Raw genomic sequence first — 22174 nt, 5'->3', positions numbered from 1 at the left:
AGTGCATAAACGGTCTGTGTGACACAGAGTGTTGGACTAGATGTGCCAGTAGCCTGATCCAGCATGGCTTCTCTTATGTTTTTCTGTTTGGGACACTGACACTCTGTCTTCTTGGTGCTTGGGGGGCAAGGGTGGGAGGGCTCCTGGAGTTCTGGCCCCACTGATGGCTCCCCCACTCCCCCAAATTCAGCCATCTGGGTGACCTCGGGCTCACGCAGCACAGATAAAGCTGTTCTGACCAAGCAGTAGTATCAGGGCTCTCTCAGCCCCACCTCTCTCACAAGGTGTAGAAAAATGAAGGGAAGGTGATTGTAAGCTGCTTTGGCTAGAGAAAACCGGCATATAAGAACCAACTATTCTTCTTCATCGTCATCATCGGACATGAAATTGGGGTCACTGTGGGTAAGCAGGTAGTTGTGAGTTCCTGCATTGTGCAAGGGGCTGGACTAGATGACCCTGCAGGTCCCTTCCGACTCTATGATTCTATTCTATGAAAGTCAGTCATGGATTAGTACACAGGATGATGAGGATGTTTTCCAGATACATTTTGGAACTTTTCAACCTAGCCTCCTCCACCATCGTGAAGGAGGGGGCCAGCAAGGAAGTCCTCGGCATTCTGGTTTCCTACAGAGACAAGGTGAAGCTGGTGGTGTCCCGAGGCGGAGACGTGGCTGTGGAGCTTCCCTTTGCCCTCATGCACCCCAAGCCTCCAGACCAGACCTCCCCTTCGCAGCCCCAGACAGCTGTCCAAGAAACAGACGCCCCCATTGACACAAACCTTATTGAATTTGAAACCAACTACGGGCAGGACGGCGACATTGTTTTTGAGGATTTTGCCCGCCTGCGCTTGAAGGGCCTCAAGGACGACAAGGAAGATGATGACCAATTCTGCTAGGGACCAATGGAGGGCAGATGACAGCCCCCCCCCCCCCAGCAGGATTCTCCAGTACCCAGGAGAGGAAGAGGAAATGTTTGCTGCCAGAGGATTCTGCCAATACAAATACTTTGCAGGACCAGAACAAACTATATCAGAATAAAGAAGTGTCCCCCCACCTTAATTGAAAATTGAAAATTTGTCATATTCAATTGTGTGAAGGGGCCTTGGACAGATGACCCTAGACCAGGGGTAGTCAAACTGCGGCCCTCCAGATGTCCATGGACTACAATTCCCAGGAGCCCCTGACAGTGAATGCTGGCAGGGGCTTCTGGGAATTGTAGTTCATGGACATCTGGAGGACCGCAGTTTGACTACCCCTGCCCTAGATGTTCCTTCCAACTCTATGATTCTATAAGAGAATCAAACTGGGGGTCCCTGTGGCTGAAGCAGCATTATTTTAACCTGCACAGCCAATCAGATGTTCAATAGCCTATCAGAAGCTGTGCTGGGAAACAACTTCACCTGGCTCCACACACTTAGTGAGATTCGTGCAGCTTCCACTGGAGAGAATGTGCCTGGGAGGGTAGAATGACAGAGTATGACTGAGCTATATATGTCACAATGATATCTGGGGTTGATTCTGTGCTTACTTTGTTTTTTCTGTTGTGGATCCTGCTGAATTCAGATCGATTTGAACTTGGGTCTTGCTCTATTCCCCCCCCCCCATTGAAAAAGAAAGTGTTCTGCACTTGATATGGGAAGCTCAGAGTGGGGAGGGGAGCCAAGTGCAGCAGGAGCCTCTTTCTTTTCTTGAATGGGGGGGGGGGGAGGATTGGAGACAGAAGAGGAGAGGGAATAAATCCAAGAGGCAAATCCCTGCTGAGAGAAGTTATGGCTTCTGGAGCGCAGTCACTTTAAGACAAGCCTTGCAATCAGGAACCAGGATGTCTTTGAACTGATGCCCTGGCCAATCAGGGAAGACTGCTTTGCTACAGCATTGGAGGCACAAGGCAGGAAGTTAATTCACAAAAAGCAGATTTACTGCACATTTACTGATGCCAATTTTTCAAATATTGAGGATTATATCCACTTCTGGATATCATGGGGGAAGGTAAGGTCTCTCTGGATCAATCTCACATGTCGCATAGGGAAACTTTAAAATGCCGAAAATCAAAATGGAAATCAAATTCAGTGTAGACAGGAGGGATTTATTTGGAATGGGGGTGGGTAAAAAGTTGTGTGCAAACTACACCCCGGTCTATGTCAGTTTTATCTCTACAAGGAAGAACAAATGTGGAGACAGAACTTGCTTGCCATCTAGTGGTTTGTTTGGGGACAACAAAGCCAATGTACAGTCAATTGTTGGGTACATCTGCTGAGACTGGCTGCCATTCTCCAGGGTCCTGAGTTCAGGTCTTCCATATCACACACACTATCTGATTCTCTGAACTGGAAGTGCAGGGGATTGAACATATGTGCTTAAGAACATGAGGCAACAAGAACATAAACAGATCCCACCAGATCGAACGAATGGTTCATAAGAACAAAACAGAAGCTATGCTAGATCTGGCCAGTGGTGCATCTAGTCCAACAGTCTGTAACACACAGTGACCAACAACCAGGTGAATTTAGGAGGTCACCCAGCCAGGCCAGGACTTCAGAAGCCCTCCCACTCTTGCCCCCCTCAAGCACCAAGAAGACAGAGCATCACTGCCCCAGAGATAGGAACTTAATAAAAGCCGGGCGGGGAGAAAAAGTGGGAGGGCTTCTGGAGTCCTGGCCCTGCTGGTGGACTTCCTGATGGCACCTGGGTTTTGGCCACGCAGAGTTTTGGACTTCTTGAGACAATGGTCTGATCCAACATGGCTTCCCTTATGTCTGGGGCAGTGGGGTTCTATCTTCTTGGCGCCTGAAGGGGGCCACAGTGGGAGGGCTTCTGGAGTTCTGGTCCACTGGTGGGCCTCCTGATGGCCCCTGAATTTTGACCACTGTGAGACACAGAGTGTTGGGCTGGATGGGCCATTGGCCTAATCCAACATGGCTTCTCTTTCTTTCTTAGGGGCTCCTTTCTAGATATTGCCCTCCTTATTGACCAGTGTCTCATTGATGTGCAGGAAGGAAAACAGAAACTGGGAAATGCTGGTCCAGAGGTTGTAGCAGCAAACATCATCTAGCCGTAAGAGCTACACATAAGACTACTAAAGAGGCCAACATCGCCCTCTTCTGTCAAGTTGCTGCAACAGCACCACAGCAGTAACCGAATCATCCGAATTGCAAGTAGGTTGCCGTGTTGGTCTGAAGCCACAAAATGAATTTTGAGTCAGGTACCTTTAAGACCAACCAAGTTGTACTCAAGTGGTAAGTTTTTGTGTGACTCTTCCTGCATTGCCTCTTGATGGCCATTCACCAAAGTTCCTGCGGTTTGGCATTTTGCATGCTTTATTCATATTCATGCTAAATATAACTAGGAGGGGTAGGTTCCAGTGAAAAATTCAATTGTGAAACAGTAAAGATGCATGAGCCTCTGCACTCCCCCACATGCAGCCAGCTGGGTGACCTTGGGCTCGCCACAGCACTGATAAAACTGTTCTGACAGAGCAGGAATCTCAGGGCTCTCTCAGCCTCACCCACCCCACAGGGTGTCTGTTGTGGGGAGAGGAATGGGAAGGCGACTGTAAGCCGCTTTGAGCCTCCTTCGGGTAGGGAAAATCGGCATATAAGAACCAACTCTTCTTCTTCTTCTTCTTCTTCTTCTTCTTCTTCTTCTTCTTCTTCTTCTTCTTCTTCTTCTTCTTCTTCTTCTTCTTCTTGTGGCGCAGAGTACCCAGCTTGCTGGGGGGTAAACGGTAATGATTGGGGAAGGCACTGGCAAACCACCCCGTATTGAGTCTGCCATGAAAACGCTGGAGGGCGTCACTCCAAGGGTCAGACATGACCTGGTGCTTGCACAGGGGATACCTTTACCTTTACCTTTTAAAGATGCACTGGGACAACAATGGCAATAATAAATCAAAGAAAAGTCATCTCTCTTCAGTTTCAGTTGTTTTTTTAACGCGTTTCACCTGTTGGCTTTATCAAGGGACAAATATGAATGTTTCAAACACACTTCATATTCATTGCATGTTGTAGACTATATTTCTATCGTGCATTCCCATTAAGAATTGCACCCACTGCTCATATGGGCAAAATGAATGCACAAAACCCACTCTGTTCCATGGCACAGGGCCATATATTCCATAGAGTGTTGGATAGAAGCTTTCAAGAATTTCTCTTCTATGCACTTATATTTCCTCCCCTTCCCCGTGGATGCAGATGAGTGGACTTCGGCTTTACTTAAAAAAGACATATAGACTGCTTACAGATAAGACACTCTGTGCATGCTTGTAGGTGCCAGGATACTGGAAAATAAATAGAGTATCTCTAGCAGTGGAAAGTGCTGCTAAGCTGGAGGAAAAGGCATTCATAGAATCCAAGGACTATAGAGTTGGAAGGGGCCATACAGGTCGTCTAGTCCAGCCCCCTGTTCAATGCAGGATCTGCCTGAAGCATCCAGGATAATCCTAGCATCCTAGAGTTAGAAGGGGCCATAAAGGCTGTGATGGAACCAGCTTGCCTCTGCCTTGCAGGCCTGTCCCCTATTCTGGCTGCTTGCCAACTCCAGGCGGGTGGCAAAAGGGACTCTCTGGGTAACTACCCTCATCACCTGGTTATGAGCTGGAATAACCAGGTCATGGAATAACCAGGACTCTTAGCCACCCCTTTCTTTCCTGAGGCCTTGCCTCTGTGGTCTCCCACAGTCCCATTCCAAGCACCTGCTTTCTGGCCAGACCAATTAATGTTCAAAAGGGAAGGAGAACATGGGCTTAGAGGCCCCTCCCTGCTCTCCCCAATCTAGACGGGGGGGGGGGACTGTGTCTTTGGAATAACAGTAGGGCCATTCTGCCACACAGACCATGGAGCCCAACCTCCTGCTCAATGCAGGATCAGCCTAAGCATTCATGACAGTCAGAGCGGTTTCTCAGTGGAACAGGCCTCCTTGGGAGGTAGTGGGTACCCCATCTTTGGAAGTTGTTAGGGTTGTGAGAGTCCTGCATTGTGCAGGGGGTTGGACTGGATGACCCATGAGGTCCCTTCCAACTCTGTGATTCTATTGTTCTATGAGATGTATGTGTCCAGCCACTGCTTGAAGTTTACCAGTGAGGGGGAGCTCACTACCACTAAGTTGTTCAGGTCAGAGGAAACCAGGGAGGACTTCGAGGTACTCCAAAAGGACCTGTGAGTGGGCATCAATGTGCATATGGGTAAAGTAATGCGCATTGAAGTCAAAAACTCCAGCTATAGGTTGATAGGGCCTTAATTGGCAATGACAGACCAAGAGAGAGAGACCTGGGATTCATGGTAGAGAACTCACTGAAAATGTCATCTCAGTGACTGACAGTAATAAAAAAAATGCAAATCCTACGATTACGATAATTAGGAAAGGGATTGGTTCTATGATTCTGTGAAATCACCTGGTCTCCTAACACCCCTGTGTGGCCTCATCCGGAATACTGTGCACCTCAGCAAGGATATTAAAGTACTGGAAAAGGTGCAAAAATTCACAGCTGCATTGCTTGAGAGGTTGGTAGATGTTCTTCTTATGAAGAAAGGTTAAACTGGTGGCATGACAGAGCAGGGGTATCCCAACTGTGGCTCTCCAAATGTCCATGGACTACAATTCCCATGAGCCCCTGCATTTCCTGTGTTTGGCAGGGGTTGGACTAGATGACCCTGGAGTTCCCTTCCAACTCTATGATTCTATGACATCTGGAGAGCCACCGTTTGGCCACCCCTGCTCTACATGGTAGACAGTTCGTCTTGTGGCAGTTCACACAAGATGTTAATTCCCTTGAGCCCAAATTGAAATAAATGTGTGGGAAGGACCATTCCAGAATCCCAATAGGTGTATAGACTTGCTGGAGCCACCAGAGGGTGCTGTTTCTCATCGCAATGCTAAAAAAGAACTTGGACTCTCATTCAGAATGCCAGCTTGATCTCCCTTGCTTATGTCCATCCGTTATGATATTAACGCTGCATAAAACTCTGATATACTGAAGACTTCAGTGAATCTTTTTTGCTCCTAGATAGGTCTCAGGAAAAGGGGGAGGGAGGTTATATTAGGATCATTCATTCATTCGTTCATTCGTTCGTTCATGGGAATTTTAGCCCGGCCCTCTCCAACAATGGTCTCAGGGTGGCTGACATCATTAAAATCAAATTCAAATATTGCTGAACATATATAAACCCATTACAAATTACTTAAAAATCCTAACAAGGTGAGGCACAGAAATTCACCTAGAACCTGGGGTCAATAGAGCTGGAATAGATCAATAGATCCAAAGGAAATCACAATCCCAGGTTCAGATGGAGGGGATCAACAGAAATCTTCTAATAAAGAACATAAAAACCATTACACCATAGTTAAAGCCAAGGGGTAAAACATGCAGATATTTTCAGCCCTGTCTCCAATCTAGTGGAATCAGTTACCAGTTGTAATTCGGGCCCTGACAATGCTGTCTACATTCTGCAGGGCTGTATAACAGCACTTTTCCTGGACTGTCTAAATGATATGGGCCTCCCTCCATCTCCTTGGTCTCCCCTTTCCCGTTTTAGACCATCCTCTTAGAACCTCTTGTGGCGCAGAGTGTTAAGGCAGCCACATGCTGTTTGAAGCTCTGCCCATGAGGCTGGGAATTCAATCCCAGCAGCCGGCTCAAGGTTGACTCAGCCTTCCATCCTTCCAAGGTCGATAAAATGAGTACCCAGCTTGCTGGGGGGTAAATGGTAATGACTGGGGAATGCACTGGCAAACCACCGCATATTGAGTCTGCCATGAAAACTCTGGAAGGCGTCACCCCAAGGGTCAGACGTGCTTGCACAGGGGATACCTTTACCTTTAGCTTATTTTATATTACCTCCAACTTGAGTCACCAGAGGTGGGTGTTTGAGAGGGTGGGGTTGTCTAAAGAGATGGAGGTAGGGGAGAGACCGTTTTGTTAATTTATTTCTTTATTGTAGAGTGCCCCAGTATAGTAGTATGAAAATCAAATTATATCGCCATGCCATCTTGTCTTATTGTGTTTTATTGTATTTTATTGTTATCTTTATTTTTATTGGGGTAAAAATTGGGGATTTCATTGTTACAAGATTTCATATACGATGTTTTCCATATATGTTGTAAAACCCCATGAGCAACTTTGCTGGGAGCGGTGTTCTAGAAATCAAATTATAAATAAAAAAGAAATAGATAAATTTTGTTTATTATTAATTTATGTGATTGCCAACATTAAAACCCCCACAATGAAATAGATATCATCCCCAGCTTAAAAATAAATACATAGAAAACAAGCCAGAAACAAAATCCCAACATTAATGGGGTGGTCAGGTGTAGGACCTCTTGTGGCGCAGAGTGGTAAGGCAGCCGTCTGAAAGCTCTGCCCATGAGGCTGGGAGTTCAATCCCAGCAGCCGGCTCAAGGTTGACTTAGCCTTCCATCCTTCCGAGGTCGGTAAAATGAGTACCCAGCTTGCTGGGGGGTAAACGGTCATGACTGGGGAAGGCACTGGCAAACCACCCCGTATTGAGTCTGCCATGAAAACGCTAGAGGGCGTCACCCCAAGGGTCAGACATGACTCGGTGCTTGCACAGGGGATACCTTTACCTTTACTTGCAACTAGAGTATCCCTTGGGGAGTGAACTCCCTCAGTTACCCCGTGGTTACAGGTGTAGGAAGATCGTTCTCCTGGAGTAATAGACACATAACGGCTGTGAAGTGTATACAATTATTTAATTACAGAAGATGTCAAAACCTATGTGTAGAAACAGAACAGTTCGGAGAACATTGCTTAAAGCAGGTCAACGACCGTGCTCAGATACTATACTGCATTCACTCGCATAGTCACAACAAAGGCAACTATTTAAGGGCAACACCTCTTGATTTAAATAATAACAATAATAAATTAACAAGACGAGAATCACTTATAAACCCGTGGCTTAAATCTTCCGGGAACTGCACAGAAAAAACAAAGAGCAGCTCTCACTGATCTGCGCCAAAGTCTTCATTGGGGGGGGGGAGTCAGTTTTTATGTCCTTTAGAACCATTTGGTTGCGGAAGAATATTTTTTGCCCGAGCTAGAGATCTTTACATTTTTAGGGGGTTTCTTCAGGGAAGAGAACGGGCCCGTATGAATCAGGGATGGTTGCGAACCCTTTGTCAGGCTTCCCCGCGAATCCTTTTCCAGGTTTGATTGGGAGCCCTTGTTCAAGTTCGGTTGTGACTGCGACATCTTATTCAGCCAGAGTCGTGAAGGTTTTATCATGCCTAAGCGCGGGACTTTGGTTGAGATTAGCCGCGGACCTTTGGTCGTCCGCGACAATGTGCTCTTTTTCACCTGTGACAGCGCGTGTTTTGCTGCCCGGGACAGAATCCCCTTGGCCCCGTGAACTTGTGAGCTATTTGTAGCATGTGGTTGTGGTCCATTTGTTGCATATATGACAGGGCCCTTGGTCATTCGTGGGAGAGGGACTTTATGTTCGTTTGCCTTTGGCCTGTTGGCCAAATAAGGTACTGGACCCTTGGTCAACCGTGGTAGTGGGTCATTGGTTGTGTAGGTTTCTGGAGTCTTGATTGAATACATTACTGGGCCTTTAGTCATACGGGGTAGAGGGATCCTGTTTCCATGGGTTTCTGGCCCTTTGGCAATGGTATTATGTCGACCCTTGGTCATCATGTTATACCTCAAAAAAGATCGTGGACTTCTGAGCGATGCTCGTGCTAATTTCCGGGTTAAATTTACTTCTGGGTATTTGGGTGTTGTTGGTTCTGGGCACACAGATACCCGTCGAGGTTGGTACTTGGTGGTCACATATGGTAGAGCACGAGGTGGTGCACAGCGGAGTTCCTCATGTGTAGGGATGCTTATGGACAGAGGATATTTGGACCCATAGAGTGGAATGTATCGTGGTCCATAATACGTCGGCCCTTTCTTCACAAACGGCAGTGACATTGGATTCCGTTGTCTATAATAAGACATCTTTTTGGGTGGCCTGGAGATACCTAGGAGAAGAAACAAAATGCTGATGTAATCATCCAGTTTTCTACTGTCATAGATCCACTATTAAGCAGAGTTATGTTACATGATGACATTGAGACATTTTTCCTTAGGAGGAAGATCTGGTATATGCTGAGGTTTAGGATTGAGAAGAACTTAAGGAAAGCCATGTTGGATCAGGCCAATGGCCCAATGATTCTACACTGAATGTGGCCAATAAACAGATACGATAAAAAAGTCCACCAGTGGGGCCCAGAACATAAAAAGCCCTCCCCCTCTTGCCCTCCAAGCACCAAGAATATAGAGCATCACTGCCCCAGAGATGAGAACACAAGAGAAGCCATGTTGGAACAGACCAATGGCCCCTCCAGTCCAGCACTCTGTATCACTCAGTGGCCAAAACCCAGGGGCCATCAGGAGGTCCACCAGCAAGGCCAGAACTCCAGGATCCCTCCTACTCTTCCCTCCCCAAACACCAAGAAGCTGTAGTATATTTCTTCTATATAGTGCTCTAACACAGTGGTCCCCAACCTTTTTATCACCGGGGACCACTCAACGCTTGACAATTTTACTGAGGCCCAGTGGGGGTGGGGGGGGGGGTAGTTTACTCCTCTACTCTCATCCACTGCCCTAATGCTCTCTGATTGCTATGGTAATGTTTAAACATCCCTTCAAAATAAGATACAGACACGCCACAACAATGAACATAAGGAACATTTTATTTTCATGGAAATTTTAACTCATGACAATGACAAATCAATGGGAACCCTGAGCTTGTTTCTCTGCAACGAGATAGTCCCATCTGGGAGTGATGGGAGACAATGACACCCGAAGTGTGTTGTAAAGGGCCGGGGGGGATGAAGTAAAGGGCCGGGGGGGGGAGAAGACGTGCTTGGCGGCCCACCTCCAATTAGTCGACGGACCACATGTGGTCCGCGGCCCACAGGTTGGGGATCGCTACTCTAATAGACATTCATGGACCTCTGCTTTTAAGAACACAAGAGAAGCCATGTTGGATTGCGCTCTGTCACAAAGTGGCCAAAACCATGGGGCCACCAGGAAGTCCACCAGCAGGGCCAGAACTCCCAAAGCCACAAACAATGTTCCATCTAGACCTTCAGATTCAGATACCTTTATTGGTATAAGCCATCTAGACCAGGGGTAGTCAAACTGCAGCCCTCCAGATGTCCATGGACCACAATTCCCAGAAGCCCCTGCCAGCGAATGCTGGCAGGGGCTTCTGGGAATTGTAGTCCATGGACATCTGGAGGGCCGCAGTTTGACTACCCCTGATCTAGACGTGGCTACTAGCTACTGGTTGACCTCTATCCCATGTGTTTATCCCATCCCCTCTTGAAGCTGTCTATGACTAGCAACATTTCTTGGGTGCGAACCATGAGACCATCTACAAATGTCCACATTCCTCCTGGATGCTGGCTACAGTGAAATCCAAAGTGAAGCTGAAGATCCTTCACCAGGGAAAACATTGACACTCAATGAGGTTGACGCCTAAATAAATATGCATTGTGTCTCCAAGAAAGCAATGTAGGATTGTATGCAAATGCAATTCCTTTCCAGCTAGTAAGAGCACTCTTGTTACTGGGTGGGATCTGGCGATCTGGAAGGATCTGTGACCGTCTCCGTCTCCCCTTTGCCTTAGCAGTCATTTTTTATTCCAGGAACATGTATTCCTGGGCTTGCAGAATGGACCTCTTTAGCCTGGGGATGAGCTACACTTCCAGGGGATCCCCAGATCCCACTGGGAACGAGCATTCCTCCGCACAACCCACAGGAATATTCGCCCAAACAGAGCCCAGAATCCTGGCAATCAACTTTACAGGGATTAGAAATGGCTTCAGGGGAGAGAAAGAGCCAGCAAGTATATCATAGTATTCCCCTTGCTCTACGCAACTCAGACTTGTTTTGTTGGTTGGTTGCTTTTGTTTTGGTTGATACACTACCTTGGGGAGAGGGTGGAGCTACGGTTGCAGGGCTGTTGCCCTCACTCTGTTATGTAGAAAACAACAGCAATAGTTGTAATATAATAATTATTATTGTTGTTGTTGTTGTTGTTGTTATCATCAAGTGTTCCCAAGTTGAGACAAATGCCAAAAAAGGCACTTTCAGAAGCTCGATTTTATTGGTTTGTTTGTTTGTTTATTTATTATATTTATATACCACCCTCCCTGAAGGCTCTTTCAATTTTGTTTCGAGAGTTGAATCATGGACATTTCATAACAGATTCTCACTTGAACACCATGGAGATCTCATATAAGACCAGTCCTGTAGCAGCTGCATTGTCTTTCTTTCTTTCTTTCTTTCTTTCTTTCTTTCTTTCTTTCTTTCTTTCTTTCTTTCTTTCTTTCTTTCTTTCTTTCTTTCTTTCTTTCTTTCTTTCTTTCTTTCTTAGAATCTTAGAATCATAGAGTTGGAAGGGGCCATACAGGCCATCTAGTCCAACCCCCTGCTCAACGCAGGATCAGCCCAAAGCATCCTAAAGCATCTAAGAAAAGTGTGTATCCAACTTTTGCTTGAAGACTGCCAGTGACTCCTTCCTTCCTTCCTTCCTTCCTTCCTTCCTTCCTTCCTCCTTCCTTCCTTCCTTCCTTCCTTCCTTCCTTCCTTCCTTCCTTCCTTCCTTCCTTCCATTTCTATACTGCCCTTACAGCAAGCCAGTTCAGGATGGTGTAGTCATATTAAAACATCCAGTTGAGTTCTGGATCTGGTTCAAAGTTTTGGGATTTGCCTTCAAGGCCTTACGTGTACCGGGCCCTGTGTATCTGAGGGACTGCCTTTCTGAATAGGTTCCCCAGAGACCGTGAGAGTCAAATTGGACTAACCAACTGCGGATCCCTGGCCCTAAGGAGACAAGTTGGGCCTCAACAAGCTCTTGTCTGGTGGAACGAGCTCCATGACACCATCAGGGCCCTGACAGAGATTCCCGAGTTCTGCAGGGCCTGTAAGATCATAGAATCATAGAATCATAGAGTTGGAAGGGGCCATACAGGCCATCTAGTCCAACCCCCTGCTCAACGCAGGATCAGCCCAAAGCATCCTAAAGATGGAGCTCTTCCATGAGGCCTATGGTTGAGGCCAACTGAAATCGGAACCACACTTACCATAGCTCTGTCCTCTCATCTCCCCTTTGGTCCTAACCCCTCCAGCCTGGTTCCCTCCTCATTAGAGAAGCTACTAAGATCAGCAGGCCAAACAATTTAATTGGTATAATTTGTATATTTTATTCTGGAAAGGTCATACCCCTTGTTCACCGCCCCGAGACGGACAGCCCAAGAAGAGCAGTATATAGATCCAATCATGAATAAATCAATATAAATAAACATGCCACAAATCAAATATTACCCTTGTGTTCTACTTATGATACGGAGTACGCAACATACGTTTGGAACATCGTATTACAGAAAACATTTTAAAAAATGATGTTCTGGTATTCAGATCATGCATTTTTAACTGTCGCCGTTGTGTGCACCATATAATAAATATACAGTATTGGTATATTTTTGGCTGAGCCCCCCCTCCCCCTTTATTTACACTCACAACAGCTGCATGCATATACATACACATTCACTGAGATGTCTTTCATCAGCCTTACCAAGTTCAACCCTTCCCTGGCCATTTAGTTGTTGCAGAAACAACGAAGAAGAAGAAGAAGAAGAAGAAGAAGAAGAAGAAGAAGAAGAAGAAGAAGAAGAAGAAGAAGAAGAAGAAGAAGAAAGAAGAAAAAAGAAAGAAAGTAGTTGAAAGAAGATGAAGAAAGAAGAAAGAAGAAAGAAAGAAATTGAAAGAAGATGAAAGAAGAAAATAAAAGAAAGAAGAAAGAATAACTGATTTTTTATACCCTGCTTTTGACTACCTGACAGAGACCCAAAGCTCCTTACAAACACCTTTCCCTTCCTCTCCCCGCAGCAGATGTCCTGTGTGGTAGGTGTGGCTGAGAAAGCCCTGAGAGAACTGTCTATGAGAACAGAGATGTCATAGTCCCATTGTATACGGCACTCTATGATTCTCTATGATTCTATGATTCTATGATTCTAACAGCTCTAAGAGAGCTGTGACTAGCCCAAGGCCAACCAGCTGGCTGCATGTGGAGGAAGAGCGGGGAATCAAGCCCAGTTCTCCAGGTTAGAGCCCACCAATCTTAATCAGTATACTACAGCGACTCTCAAAAGACCTGGAAAGCTACCCTTCACATAAATCCCATTGATCCTCAAAGCTCTGAACACATCTGCCGTTCTAAGCTCTGGCTGCCCTTCTTACTACATTCCCTTATGCAGATGCAATTTCAAATATATTGCCTTTCAAGCTGGAGGCAAATTGTCAATGAAAAGCTTGAGGAAAGATCCATTCATAGAATCATAGAGTAGGAAGGGACCTCCTGGGTCATCTAGTCCAACCCCCTGCACTATGCAGGACACTCCCAACCCTCTCACTCATCCACTGTCACCTGCCACCCCTTTGAGCCTTCACAGAATTGGGAGAAAGAAGGCATTCAGGAGCAGGAGGAAGTTACATTTTTCTCACCCAGCGTTTGGCAGGACTCCTGCATTTTGAAAGTTCAGCTTTTGAAGGTCTAGTAATGGGGAAAAAAATTTGGGGGTGGGGTTTCCCTGAAATTCTGCAGAAGATTCCCCTGAGCTCCTCTGGACGCAGTCTCTGGTGGAAGAGTCTGGGAAGGACACATGGAAGAAGAAGAGCTGGCTCTTATCCCTTGCTTTTCCCTGCCCGAAGCGTCTTACAAACTCCTTACAAAGCGGCTTACAAATTCCTTTCCCTTCCTCGCCCCACAACGGACATTCTCTGAGGGAGGTGGTACTACTCTATGACAGGGGTAGTCAACCTGTGGTCCTTGCTGGCAGGGGATCATGGGAATTGTAGTCCATGGACATCTGGAGGACCACAGGTTGGCTACCCCTGCTCTATGAGACTGTGTCTGGCCCAAGGTCACCGTTCTGGCAGCAGGTGAAGAAGTGGAGCATCAAATCCAGTTTTCCAGATTAGGGGCCTTCACTCTTAAGCACTACCCCCAGCTGGCCTCAAAGTAGGGTAGGCCAGGGTAGACCCCTGGTGTTTCCATCAAAGACCCCTTCCTAAAGTCTACCAAAGTCTATCAAAGAGTCTACTAGACTTGCACCTGCTTCCTCTTAGCAGAAGAAGACTCAGCCTCTGTCTGAACCGTCTGAATGAGGTGGGATGGGCTAGATTATTTGCTTTGACCACTTGCTTGTTTTATCGTAAATTGGGGTTTTACGGGGTGTTATTGTATTTTAACGTTTTATTCTGTGAGCCGCCGCGGGTCCCTAGGAAATGCGGCGGTAAATAAATCAAAATAACAAACAAACAAATGAAGAAATAAAGTCAGTATTGCATACTCAGACGGATTCTCCAGGGTCTCAGAGTTCGTTCCCGTCATCCGCGACATGGTCCTTTTAAGTGGAGATGCCGGGGATCGAACCTGGGACGGTCTGCGTGCCCAGAAGAGGCGCTTCCACTGAAGCCGCTCTAGCAGAAGGACTTGACTGGGGTCTGAAGGCCACACTCACACCCTCCAAGCACAAGGTGTGGCTTGTCCAGGAAGCTTGCTCAGATGCGTTTCTTTGCCAGAAATAGGACAAGAGTGCTCTAGTGCAGGGGTAGTCCACCTGTGGTCCTCCAGATGTTCATGGACTACAATTCCCTTGAGCCCCTGCCAGCGTTTGCTGGCAGGGGCTCATGGGAATTGTAGTCCATGAACATCTGGAGGACCACAGGTTGACTGCCCCTGCTCTAGAGGGCTGAGTTTAATTCCCCACTCCTCCAATTGCAGCCAGCTGGGTGGCCTTGGTTCCCTCACAGTCCTGATAGAACTGTTCTTACAGAGCAATTCTATCAGAACTCTCTGTCTGTTATGACCATCACACCCTTGGAATTTCATTGCAGCTGGAAATCTGGCTGCAGCTCCAATTTGGGCAAAGGTCCTCGGCATTTGGAGCCCCCAGCTCATTCACTCGGGTGGTCTCAAGAAGAGCGTCAGAAGGAATCGGCCACCTTTCCACAGGGAGCCAGCTGGGTGACCTTGGGCAAGTCACAGTCCTGATAGTGCTGTTCTCACAACACAGTTCTCTCAGAGCTTTCTCCCCACTACCTACTGCAAAAGTTGTCTGAAGTGGGGACAGATAGGGGAGGTGACCGTCAGCCACTTTGAGACTCCTTTGGATGCCAAAAAGTGGGGGAGAAAAACCAACTCTTCTTCTCCAAAGCAGCAAAAGCTGTCCCAAGGGCACTTGGCAATAATAAAATCCAACTTACCCAGTTCCCCAGTGCAAACCAGTCCAGGTGGAAGAGCGCGTGCAAAAGCTTGAGACAGGAAGGGCCTTTATGTGCTCTTCAACTTCCCCCGAGGGACGTTGGGCCAGCGTCACTCAGAAGCCTGCAAATGGCAAGCCAGGGTACCTCTTCAGCTCCCGAAAAGAACTGCCTTTCCCCTCCTCCTTTCCTTTGAGTGTTTTCGCCTTCAATTAAAGCCGCCTCTTCGGGAAGAAAATTGTGGGCTGTCCGACAGCTGAGCAGACCGGGACATGAAAAAAAACACCCACGCCCAAAAAGTCAGCTCCAAGGACATCCCAAGCTGGATGCTCTTGCCTGTACGTGCCTGACATGGAGCTGCGCATACCTTCTGACGCATACCTTCTGGTTTCTAGGGATGCAGAGCCAGGGAGCAAAGATTTGGGTAGCATGGAAGCCCTGACATCCTCTTATGTCCAGAGAGACAGCGTGGGGTCGTGTAAGAGCGGCAGCTTTTACTCTGGAGAGCTAATTTCCTACTCCAATTGCAGCCAGCTGGGTGATCTTGGGCCACTCACAGTCCTGATAGAACTGTTCTCACAGAGCAGTTCTGTCAGAACTCTCTGTTATGAGGAAAGTTCCCACTCCAGCCAACTGATCAGAAGTTTGGTGATGAGGCCTGGCAGCAGGGGAACCCCACGTCCACTGGGGGTTCTTGTAAGCCTAGTTTATGGGCAACATGCCACCTGTCAACCCATTCCCTGGTGCCTGCTAACAATTTTTAGATTTCTGGTGTTTGCTAAGGATTTTTAGAAAGTGAGAGGCCCTCAAAAGGGTTTTTGCTTGGAATGACATGATCGGACACTGCAGATTAGTTTTGCTGTGTTAGAGCTGTTCTAATAGAACAGTTCTGTCAGAGCTCTCTCATCCCCACCTACCTCACAGGGTGTCTGTTGTGGAGCGAGGAAGAAAAGGCAATTGCAAGATGTTTTGCTATTTCCTTGGGTAGTATGAAGTGGGTTATAAAAACAAACTCTTCCATGAGATGGAAGGTCAGCTGTGGCAGCCATTTTGTGGCTGTCTCCGCCTCCTGCAGCAGCCATTATGTGACAACCATCTGTGCACTGTGCACAGACAACCCTCTGCACTATGTCAGAGTTCCAAATTTGCCTGTGGGCTCGAAAAAGTTAGAGACACCTAATATATAGTGTAAAGAAGCTTTTGAGGTCTCTGAACTAACAAACATTTTACATTTGGGATCACTTCTTTTTAGTTGACTCTTGATGTTAGAAATAAATTCTAAGAGTTCTGCAGACCAAACGGAATATTGATCATATTGAGTTAATTGTAAAAAAAAAAAAAGTATATAAAAAAAAGTGTCTTGGAAGCACAGAAGCTTCACAACTGGGTTCCCCAACCTTTTGGCACATGGGGGCCGCATTAGCATGCCCAGTCCTTAAAAAGGACCACTTCTTAAACCAAAACTTGGCCAGCACGATTGATCGTAGGAGTGGAATGTCTTGGCCTGACATGGGAATCAGTCAAGAATGTAGCAAACTGGTTGGTGTACCGTTCACCCATTGTTCCATCGGATGCCCTGCCAGGCCTGCTGGATGCGGCAGCCACCCGGATGTTGCAGTTCTCCAGGCTGTTAGTTCTGGGGGACTTCAACGTCCATGGGGATGTGTCAGCTCCAGGACCTGGCCCAGATCAAGCCCTATGAAGTTAGGTTGAGGGACTTGGGAATATTCAGCCTGGAGAAAAGGAGGTTGAGAGGGGACATAATAGCCCTCTTTATTTGAAAGGGTGTCACTTGGAGGAGGGCAGGATGCTATTTCTGTTGGCTGCAGAGAAGAGGACACACAGTAATGGGTTTAAACTTCAAGTACAACGATATAGTCTAGATATCAGGAAAAAATGTTCACAGTCAGAGTAGTTCAGCAGTGGAATAGGCTGCCTAAGGAGGTGGTGAGCTCCCCCTCACTGGCAGTCTTCAAGCAAAGGTTGGATGCACACTTTTCTTGGATGCTTTAGGATGCTTAGGGCTGATCCTGCATTGAGCAGGGGGTTGGACTAGATGGCCTGTATGGCCCCTTCCAACTCTGTGATTCTATGATTCTAGTTCAGCAGTGGAATAGGCTGCCTAAGGAGGTGGTGAGCTCCCCCTCACTGGCAGTCTTCAAGCAAAGGTTGGATGCACACTTTTCTTGGATGCTTTAGGATGCTTAGGGCTGATCCTGCATTGAGCAGGGGGTTGGACTAGATGGCCTGTATGGCCCATTCCAACTCTATGATTCCGTGATTCTATGATTCTTAGCCATGGCGACGATGGGGTTCTCGTTATTTGTTGCCAGACCCACTCATCAGGCTGGTCATACCCTGGATTTGATCTTTGGTGCTGGGGTGGAGATGGATCTGTTGGCTAACAATGCCGTTCCATGGTCAGACCACCATACCCTGAAGGCCCATTTGAGGAGGATGCCGCCCGCTCCCTGTTTGGGTGACGGACACATTTTAGTCCGCCCATGGAGACTTATGGAATCTGAAAGATTCCTGAAAGCTCTGCAGGACGCGATGCCCTCCGGTGACTCGGATGCCTTGGTGGATGCATCTAGAATGCCTTTCGCTACGTGTGGCAATTGGTAAAACAATCTTACTCACTGTTAGGAGATTATTTCTCAGTATCGAAGTTGGCATTCAAAACATTGAAACTGAAGTCCTTGAAAAAGCCGAAAAGCGAAATGCATTGGGATTTGTTCAATATAAAAGAATAAAGAACAATGGAAGTTTGAAGACTCCATAAAAGTCTACTCTGTAAATTTGATTTGCCATATTGGTATCCCAGTGCCTCTTTACCTGCCCTTGGGGGGTGCCTGGCAGTCCCACCTGTGGGCTGCTATCGACAAAATTGCTCCTGAGTGCCCTCTTTGCCCTCTCGTCAAATGGGCTCCGTGGTAAACCTTTGAGAGGAAGAGGGAGCTTAGAAAGCGAAAGCAACATGGCGGAAGTCCCACAACGAAGTGGGAGTATGAGAGGGCGGTGAAAGCCACGGAGTGTGATGACACCCTCTTTGTTGCCCTCCTCAGGACACGCTCCAGTTTGTCAACATCCGTCTTCAACTGGGGTGCCCAAAACTGAACACAGGACTCCAAGTGAGGCCAAACCGGAGCAGAGTAAAGCGGTACCATCACCTCCCGCGATCTGGACATGATACTCCGTTTGATACAGCCCAAAATCCCATTTGCCTTTTTAGCCACTGAGTCACACTGCTGACTCATGTTCAATGTCTGGTCTACTAAGACTCCCAGATCATTTTCGCACATGCTACTGCCAAGACAAGTCTTCCCCATCTTATATTGGTGTATTTGGTTCTTCCTACCTAAGTGCACAACTTTACTTTTGTCCCTATTGAACTTCATTTTATTCAGTTTATCCCACTTCTCGAGCCTATCAAGATCATCCTGTATTCTGATTCTGTCTTCGGTTGTGTTTGCTACTCCTCCCAGTTTGGTATCGTCTGCAAATTTAATAATTATCCCCTCTAAACCCTCATCCAAATCATTTATAACTATGTTGAGCTATATTTCATCTGTAAGCTTTGACCGACACTTCAATTTCACAGTTCTCATCTTGAAAAAGGTTCTTCACAGATGTATGTGGTGCCAAAGACTGTGAACAGTTGCCTGAGAAGAATAGGGTTGTTATTACTGCCAGCTTGATCGCTCAATTGTTAAATGTTAACTGTATTGTTATTGTAACTGCTGTTTATAGAGATTATTGCATGATTTTATGGGGATTTTATAATTATTATGAATGTTGAGATGTTGGGATTTTATGGGATGTTTTATATGATGTGAACAACCGCAAGCCAGCTTGCTGGGAGGGACAGTATATAAATATAATTATAAATAAATAAATAACAGGCCTGCTGCAAATTTCTCTAACAGACTATTTTCTTTGTAAATGGGTCTGAGATTATCACTGGCTTGCAAAAAGTTATTTCCATCTGAAAAAAGTTACTTGCATCTTCTGGTGCGACTTCAAAGGGATTCTGAAAAATTCTTATTTCCTTACCAAGCTTATAGTAATCAGTGAATCTGTTCTGAAATTCCACCTGCAATAGGTTCAGTACATTGATGTGTCTTTCGACATTGAATTGTATGGTCCAGTCCATTTAAAATTTTAGTCCATTGCAGAATGAGAAGTTTGAAAAGTTACCTTTATTAACTTGCTTCACACAAATGTTCAGTTTTGCTTCAAAAGCTTTCGATTCAGTATAAATGTCACAAACAAGCTTTCCTTTCCTCTGGAATCTTAGACACAATGTGTTCAGAGGGTCTGTGATATTTGTTGTTGTTAGGTGCAAAGTCGTGTCCGACCCATCGCCACCCCATGGACAATGATCCTCCAGGACTTCCTGTCCTTTACCATTCCCCAGAGTCCATCGCCACCCCATGGACAATGATCCTCCAGGACTTCCTGTCCTTTACCATTCCCTGGAGTCCATTTAAGTTTGCACCGACTGCTTCAGTGACTCCATCCAGCCACCTCATTCTCTGTCATCCCCTTCTTTTGCCCTCAATCGCTTCCAGCATTAGGCTCTTCTCCAGGGAGTCTTTCCTTCTCATGAGGGGGGCCAAAGTATTTGAGTTTCATCTTCAGGATCTGGCCTTCTAAGGAGCAGTCAGGGCTGATCTCCTCTAGGACTGACCGGTTTATTTGCCTTGCAGTCCAAGGGACTCACAAGTCTTCTCCAGCACCAGAATTCAAAAGCCATAATTCTTTGACGCGCGGCCTTCCTTATGGTGATATTTGTTAAGAAAGTCAAATCAAAAATCCATTCAGGTTCAGATTGCGCACCTTGACCTTTTCCTTTCTCCTTCAGAAAGACATCCGTTTCATGATGGAACTCAAAAAAATTTTGAGGACTTTGACTCTGCTACTTTGACTTCTACATGGTACAATACATCCCCATATTCTGCATCTATCTCTGGGTTTCTTGACAGATGTAGAAGAATTTTTAAATTAATTTTTATGTATTTTTTTTAAAAAATGTTAAACATTTATTGGGTGATACGACCATATATGGTCATGTCACCCTGCCTCCCCCTCCCAAAATGGCCAATGATCACTACCAGGTCACACACCAAGAAGCTTCTAGACCTTCTTCCCCACAATATTATTATCCAAATTTCAATATGGTTCAATGGACCCTTCTTAGTTTGACCTTCAATGTGGTCAAATGGATGCTTCTTATTACGATATTCACAGTGATTCAAGATTTTCCATCATGCATAAATTCACAGACTCACGTGTTTGGTGTAGTGGTTAGGAGCCAGTTTGGTGTAGTGGTTAGGAGTGATGCCAGGTTCGATTCTGCACTCCCCCACATGCAGCCAGCTGGGTGATCTGAGAAAACTTTACTGACCAGGCAGTGATATCAGGGCTCTCTCAGCCTCACCCACCCCACAGGGTGACTGTTGTGGGGAGAGGAATGGGAAGGCGACTGTAAGCCGCTTTGAGCCTCCTTCAGGTAGGGAAAAGCGGCATAGAAGAACCAACCATAGAAGAATTGAGGACTATGCTGCTGTTTTGTGTTTAAGCTTTTAAGAGGTTGATTAGTTTTATTGTGGTTTTATTGTGTTTTTTTATTATTTTACTAGGCAGAAAGGCTGTTGCACTCAGGAATGCGCTAGTGGTGAGGCCCCTAATACCAATACCGTTGCCCTACCTTCTCGCCGCGCATGCACTGGGTGGACCAGTTGACATGGAAGGCTGCCAGTCCTGTGGCATGGCTCCCCCAATGCTTCCACAGCTGCCCAGCCTACTGGGAATGCTGGCGGCTGGGATGAGCCGTGGTAGGTGTGCTTCCGTCATCAGCCAGGCTGTGTCTGGTTGCAAGGCTTTCTGAGCGCATCACAGACGCCTTGTGGGGGTGGGCACTCTAGGGTGCCAACCTAATCCAGATTGGCCTGTGGAGCATGTCCAGCCGGAAGTGGAATCCGGACAGCCGGAAACGGACCCCGGAAACGCTCCTCTCACTGTGGCTCTGCTGAAATATTAGAGCCACTAAGTGATAAGGATCTGCAAGCTGACCCAAGTCCTCAGAAACCGGCGGGATACTAATCTAAAGAATAAATACAATAAATAAATAATTTTGCATTTCTTTCAGATCTCTCTCATTCCCCCCCCCCCACACACACACAGACATAACTCACAAGGTGTCTATCATAGGAAGAGAAAGGGAAAATGTTTGTAAGCCACTTTGAGAGCCCTTTGGGTTGTGAAAACCAGGGTATAACAGCCAACTCTTCTTCTTCTTCTTCTTCTTCTTCTTCTTCTTCTTCTTCTTCTTCTTCTTCTTCTTCTTCTTCTTCTTCTTCTTCAGATTTTAAGTATCTATAGGGGGAACTATACCACAGCGCCCCAGAAGCCCAGGGGCAAAGGTGTCCCTAGGGAAAGTTCTATGATGAATACAACCACGAGCTTTTATGGACTCCTACATGCAATAAATTCAAAGAAAATGCCAGCCTAAGGTGTGGCCATCAGGTGTCTTGTGAGAAAGTTTGCAGTCCAGACTTAGGCTCCCGGACAGCATGGCCAGACTTGCGTATCATTTGAAAAGATCTTTACTGCCTCCTTCCTTATACCTCCCTGCCCAAGAGTATTAAGTTCAGCCAGTGTAAATCTGTTCAGGTTGCCCGGCCCCAGGGAGATAAAACTAGCCTCGACCAGGGCCTTTTCAGTCCTGGCCCCGGACTGGTGGAACATTCTGCCTGAGGACATCAGGGATCTCACACAATTCCAGAGGACATGCAAACAGAGCTCTTCATCAGGTCTATGCGTGAGGCCAGGCAATGACACCACGAACTATTGGCTTCCCCATATGAAACATCCATGACGGGTGCTATCCATGACGGGGGGGGGG

At 46.6% G+C, this 22174-nt stretch overlaps 1 long non-coding RNA gene and 1 pseudogene across 1 annotated transcript; one reads left to right on the top strand and one right to left on the bottom strand.

The window, feature by feature from the left end:
* The first annotated feature begins 520 nt into the window (after positions 1-520).
* Positions 521-903, top strand: LOC143818966 (beta-arrestin-2 pseudogene; annotated as a pseudogene).
* Positions 904-7689: 6786 nt separating this feature from the next.
* On the bottom strand, positions 7690-12920 carry LOC143830272 (uncharacterized). Its single transcript, XR_013228411.1, has 2 exons — positions 12839-12920; positions 7690-8972 (listed from the first exon to the last, which is right to left on the bottom strand). It is a non-coding gene; the product is annotated as an uncharacterized LOC143830272 (long non-coding RNA).
* Positions 12921-22174: the final 9254 nt, after the last annotated feature.

The sequence above is a fragment of the Paroedura picta genome, chromosome 1, assembly GCF_049243985.1.
Source record: "Paroedura picta isolate Pp20150507F chromosome 1, Ppicta_v3.0, whole genome shotgun sequence".
In the NCBI taxonomy this organism is placed as follows: Eukaryota; Metazoa; Chordata; class Lepidosauria; order Squamata; family Gekkonidae; genus Paroedura; species Paroedura picta.
Note: the sequence above shows the minus strand (reverse complement) of the source record. Positions and strands in the feature narration are given on the sequence as shown.